This window comes from Emys orbicularis, chromosome 12 (genome assembly GCF_028017835.1).
Source record: "Emys orbicularis isolate rEmyOrb1 chromosome 12, rEmyOrb1.hap1, whole genome shotgun sequence".
In the NCBI taxonomy this organism is placed as follows: Eukaryota; Metazoa; Chordata; order Testudines; family Emydidae; genus Emys; species Emys orbicularis.
The window spans coordinates 44,609,508-44,615,797 of NC_088694.1; the positions used below are offsets into that span (position 1 = coordinate 44,609,508).

General features: G+C 44.9%; 1 pseudogene; it reads left to right on the forward strand.

Annotated features, from left to right (window-relative positions):
• The first annotated feature begins 620 nt into the window (after positions 1-620).
• Positions 621-5,522, forward strand: LOC135886282 (olfactory receptor 11H6-like; annotated as a pseudogene).
• Positions 5,523-6,290: the final 768 nt, after the last annotated feature.

Genomic DNA, 6,290 nt, shown 5'->3' on the forward strand with positions numbered 1-6,290 from the left:
TAATAATAATGATTAACAAGGTGCTGGCAGAGTGTAGGGTCACACGGGGGAGACCCAGACAGGGTTTTGCTCTTCCCGTGGCTTGGCAAAAAAGAAACACATCATCCCCCAGCAGTACAAGATGTAAACTTGGCTTGTGTTTATAAAGCGAAGCCATAGGGGGAAAGCTCACCCAGCACTGAGATGCAGCTACCCTCTGAGGCAGAGCGGCTGGGGATCACAAAGCCTCACCACATGGGGATGGCTAACCCTGTGCTGAGGGTTGTTTGTATGAGTGTCCCTGCTTCAGGGAATGGACCCTGCTCAGTGGGTGGAGAGAGTGAGAGAACCCAGCACCTCCTGGAAGACAGAGCACTGCCTTAGTACTGCCAGCCCCTGGACGGGATTAGCCATGTGCCCAGGGGGCTGGCACTGGGGGCTTTCAATGTGGCCTCATCTTGACACCCACCATGCTTTGTTTGAGAGGATGGTCTGTGTGTGTGTGGGGGGGGAGGGTGTAAAAGGCTGTGGGGTGGGGAGTACACAGGGGCATCTCCCTGGCACTGCTTTGGGTGTCCACAGATCATTCAGGGATCAAATCCAGATCTGGCAGTTCCGACACAGCCCAGAGACCAAGTCCCATGGACCTAGTGGCTCAGAGAGCAGATATTAGCCCCCTCTCGCCCAGCTCCCTTCACAGCAGAGGCAGAGAAAGGAGGCTGAGATCTCACAGCCAGGTGGGTTTTCACACACAGCTTCCTTCTTGCTTTGATTCTTCCCTGGCTACTGCTCTGTTCAGACGCCCACCCCTCCTTGCTCCAAGTATTAACTCAGCCAGGCACAAATTCAGCCTGACAATTAGTAGGAGGTTTCTAACCATCAGAGGGGGGAGGTTCGGCACAGCCCCACAATAGGAGTTTTGGGGGGCACACAACTTTGTTAGTTTTAAGGGAGAGGTAGAGAAATGTATGAGTGTGATTGTATGATGGGGCTGCTTGTAATGGTGGAGACAGGGCTGAGCAGCCCATGGGCTCACTTCCAGTGAATGTCCTGTGACCGAAAGCTCATGCTTCAGGGTTTCAGCCGGCCACCAGCAGGGGTCAGGAAGGGATCTTCCCCCACCAATATATTCTGAGAAGGTTTATTTTATTTTATTTTAATCTCCTTCTCTGAAGCTTCTGGCGATGCCCACAGCTGCAGATGGGACCTGGGGGGGGGGGGCAGTGAGCCAGGGCTCTGAAGTGGCACAGAGCATTGGCTGTCTCTCTCGAGTGGTTGGCTGGCTGGTTCTCGCTCACTTGCCTGGGGTCTCACTGATCACCAAGTGTGGGGTGGGGAAGGAATTTTTCCTCAGCTCAGATGAGCAGTCACCTTGTCGTGGAAGGGGCGGGGGGGGCGTCGCCTTCCTTTGCAGTGTGTGGGTGCAGGTCACTCACCAGGACTATCTGGATGGGTCTCATTTAACCATTTCCCTGCCACTGCTGAGGTCTCAGGCACTGGTGCACCTTAGTCCTACCTGCTCTGCCTGTGGCAAATAATAGTCTAGTCTCCTGAAGGTGCTAATTTGGTGTTCTCATTTCAGGTGCTCTCAGTGGCCTGTGCTATACAGGGGGTCAGAATAGGTGATTGGGTGGTCCCTTCTGGCTGCCCCCCAGGCCCAGAACTTCCTGACTCCCTGCTCAGTGGTGTAGCCAGGTGGAGGGAAGAGTGGGAGCGGGGGAAAAAAGGTGCCACCCGCTGCGGCGCTTTTACTGACGGGGCAGCGCTCTGGGGTTTCGGCGGCACCTGGGCGGTGTGACCTTCACTCACTCCGCAGGTCTTCAGGGGCATTTCAGCAACGAAGCTTCAGTGCCGCCCCCTGTATAGAACAGACCCGGAGCACCGCCCCATCGGTAAAAGCACCACAAGGGTGGCACCTTTTTTTTTTCGTTCCTGGGTGAGTAAAATTAAAAAGGCGCCACTTGTGCTCGGTGGGGGAGCGGCCGTTGCACCGCTTCCCCCCGAGCTACGCTACTGTCAATGCTTTATCCCTATGGCCCCACTTCCCTACCAGAGCTGGGGAGAGAACCCATGAGTCCTGACTCTCAGTCTCACCCATTCTGACCACTACACCTGACTCTCCTTCTTTCATGGAGCTCTGCTGATTTACACTAGCTGGGGATCTGGGACATTGTTTTTCCACTGACACCCATTCAGTTTCAATGACTAATTGCCATGGTGGAGAAAGGTACTCTGTTTTCAGTTCTAACCCCTTCACCTCTTCAATGCAGGTTTTAGTGCTCCCAGTAAACATCTCCGAGTCCTCCCTGTAATATCCCAGTAAAACCAGGGAAGACCATATCCATTTCAGCCTCACCCTGTGTAATTTACACTGTGAATTTAAACTGATATAGTTAAATGAATGCCAAAGGGGATGTGGATGTTCTTAATTCTGATGAAACCCAATAATTCTGGATTAGTTTAAATCAATTAAGAGTAGGTTCAAATTACACTGAAGTCAGCTTCTTTGTGACCAAAGTGTGTCTGCACAGTGGTGTAACTATACCAGTTTAAAAGCCAATTCAAGTTATACGAGTTGCTAAGGCTTAAATTATTGATAGCGTCCAGAAAACATTATTGTACTGCCCAATAGTTCTTCAGCAAAGAGCAGATTTTAATTTTAGACTGACAGGCAGACAGCTAGATAAACAAAAAAGTAAGTGTGAGAAAAGATAGGTAGTTAGATAGACAGATATGTCTCAGTTTAAAAGAAATAGAAAAGTGCTTTAAAACATTTTGGATGGATTTTTTTCCCTCTCTTTCCTAAAGAAATAAGAAAAAACAAAATACAATTTCTTTGTATATCGCCTTTTCAGGGAGATTCTGATCTGTTGTATATTCTCTCCTCTGAGATAATCAGAGTAGATATTTCTCTGGGTTTGTCCGGATCCCAGAATTGACGCAGGATTTTTTACATCAAATTTGGAAATACATAAAAATATATTTATTGATTTAACATTTCCCATCTCTCTATTTTAATTTTACCAATCTAATCTATGAATTAATAAAATACATATTTACGACTTTAATATTTGACTTTAACCTGGGAATTAGCATAATATAGTGTTCATAACCCAATATTTCAACCAATTCTGGAAATTTGTCCTATATAGAATTATTAACACAATATTATAATTGGCTCTGGAGTTTAAAAAAAGCAGAACTATAAATGTAACATTTTAACCAAATCTAAAAACATATGTAGTTTTTAGATTATTTTTTTTTCATAAAAATTAGACATTTCTATACATATTAGCTTAAAATTATAACCATGTCTGGGAAATATCATTTATCATTAATACTATTTTAATAACATCTGGAAAATAGTATGAAATATACTTACTAATTTAATATTTAATCAAATCTATATATATAATTCTTAATGTACTAATTTAATGAAAATAAGAATGTATCATTATTAAATATGTTAGTTATAATAGGAATTCTGATTCAATATAATTATTAATGCAACATGTTTAACAAATGTGGAAATCAACACAATATATACTTATTGATGTAAGATTTTAATCAAATCTAGAAATTAACATAGTATGTAAATATTAATTTAACATGTGAAATGAATCTGGAAATCAATAAAATATGGACTTACTATTAATGAGTAATGAATACAATATCTAATTCTTAATTTATTATATTAGTTAAAACAGTAATTCATGATATACATAATTATTAATTTGTTATTTAAATGGAAAGTAGAAATTGATAACATATATTGGTATAAAATTATTTTAAATATAGGAACTGAAATCTTAGGTAGTTATTTATTTTTAATCAAAATTATGAATACTTTTCATTTTAATCATTTTTTAAAATTGATATAGCATGCTGCTATTAATTTTTCATTCTGAGTCTTGAAATTAATATAAACTATAACTCTTAATTTACCAGTTTAATCTATTTTGGAAAATATAATGTGTAAAATGTTTGGGGAAGAGACAATTTTTTTAAATAAACACTAATATAAACCATACATAATATAATTGTCATTTGACTCTATACATTCATACATGCCCAAGGTGCTTTAATGGTTTAGGAGTCTAATCCCATTTACCAAAGGGATTTAGGGCCAGACACTCAAGTGGATTGAGGTGCCCAAAGGTGCAGCCCCAGCCCAGTCAATTTCATGTTAGCCTTGAAGAATAGGTAGGAGGGGACATTAAATCAGCTCGTTCTGCTTCTGTGACATCATCCACTGTTTTAACCAGCACAGATGGGGTTTGTGATCCTAGACAGGTCCATAGGAGCTGATCCAGCTACGGAAGCAGGAGCAAGAGTTTATTGCCCAAGCAGGACAGCTGGCTCAATACCTCAGTGCAGGATCTTTATCCAGTGTGGAGGGTTTCCAAAGGCAGAATAAACCCAGCTTCATTATCAGATACCAGGCAGAATTTGAAATATGATATGCAGGAGAGAGAGAGAGAAAGTGACTGTGACTGTGTGTGTGTGTGCTAGTTCCTACTACTGTAACCACTAGACCCCTCTCCCCTCCCAGCGCTCTGGGTAGAACCTGGGAATCCTCTTGATTGTTTCCTTTCATCTCCAGGGCCCCCTTATACATCCAGCCAATGGCACCATCCCGGTGACCAAGTTCATCCTGCTGGGTTTCGCCTCCATGGACTGGGAGAGCCGTACTTTCCTCTGTGCCCTTCTCTCCTCCGCCTACACTGGGACGCTGGCAGGCAACCTGTGCATTGTGTGGGCCGTGCTGCGGGACTCCAGCCTCCAACGCCTGCCCATGTACATCCTGCTGGGGAACTTCTCCTGGCTGGAGAGCTCCTATGTCACAACCACAGTGCCAAGGATGCTCTCTGACCTGGTGTCCCCCGGCGTCCCCATCTCCTTCCCTGCCTGCTTTATGCAGTTCTATTTCTTCTTATCCATGGGAGCTACCGAGTGCCTCTTCCTTGCTGACATGGCCTTCGATAGGTACCTGGCCATCTGCCAGCCCCTGCACTACTCCATCCTCATGTCCCCACACAGCTGCTGGGTGCTGGCCTCCTCCTGCTGACTCATTGGCTTCCTGTGGTTCATAGTGCCTGTCCCTCATCTCCCAACTCTCCTTCTGTGGCAGCAACACCCTGGATCATTTTGTCTGTGACCGGGGCCCATTGCTGGCTGCCTCCTGCACCCCAGCTCTCCAGGCTGAACATTCCTGCTATGCCCTGAGCTCCCTCATAATCTTTGCCACCATCCTCTTCATCCTGGCCTCCTATGGGCTTGTCATCAGGGCTGTGCTGAGGCTGCCAGGTGGGGCTGGGCGGCACAAGGCTTTCTCCACCTGCTCCTCACACCTGGCTGTCGTGGGCCTGTTCTACAGCTCTGGCATGGTCAACTATGTCAACCCAGCAGCCTCGGGGGCCAGTGGGAAGGTGGTGACTCTCTTCTACACAGTGGGGACCCCCCTGCTCAACCCACTGATCTACAGCCTGAGGAACAAGGAGATGAAGGAGGCTCTGAAGAGGACCCTGCTGGGGGAGCAGTAGGTAGTTCTGCTCTGTCCGCACTCTGCAGGGACTGGCTGGTCAGGGGAGTGGGCAATGGGATATGGGAAGTGTGGAGCCTAATATAGAGTCCTGTGTCTGAGCTAGACCCATCTCTGCTCCATGTGCAACGTGGCATATTCCTGCTACTCCTTCCTTCAGCCAGACAACCCTCAGCTCTTAAGTAGCAGGGAAGACTCAGTCCTGATACCATTGGAGTCAATAGAGTTGGTGCTTCTTAGGCCAGACGGGATCATTTTAATCATGTAGTCTGACCCCCAGTATAGCACAGGCCAAAGAATTCCCCAAAAATAATTCCTAAAGCAGATCTTTTAGAAATAAATCCAATCTTGATGTAAAGTATCAGGAGGTAGCCGTGTTAGTCTGTATCCACATAAACAACAAGGAGTCCGGTGGCACCTTAAAGACTAACAGATTTATTTGGGCATAAGCTTTTGTGGGTAAAAAAAACATTTCTTCAGATGCAACCTTGATTTAAACATTGTCAGTGATGTAGAATCCATCACCACTGTTGGTAAGTTCTCCCAAGGGTTAATAATCCTGACTATTAAAATTTACACCTTATTTCCAGTCTGAATTTGTCTGACTTCAACTTCCAGCCATTGGATCATGATACACCAATGTCTGCTAGAATGAAGTTCCCAATATCAAAGATTTATTCCCCATTTTGCTACATTTAGACAATGAAGTCACCCTTTAACCTGCTCTTTGTTAAGCAAAATAGATTGAGCTCCCTGAGTCTCTGAGTAT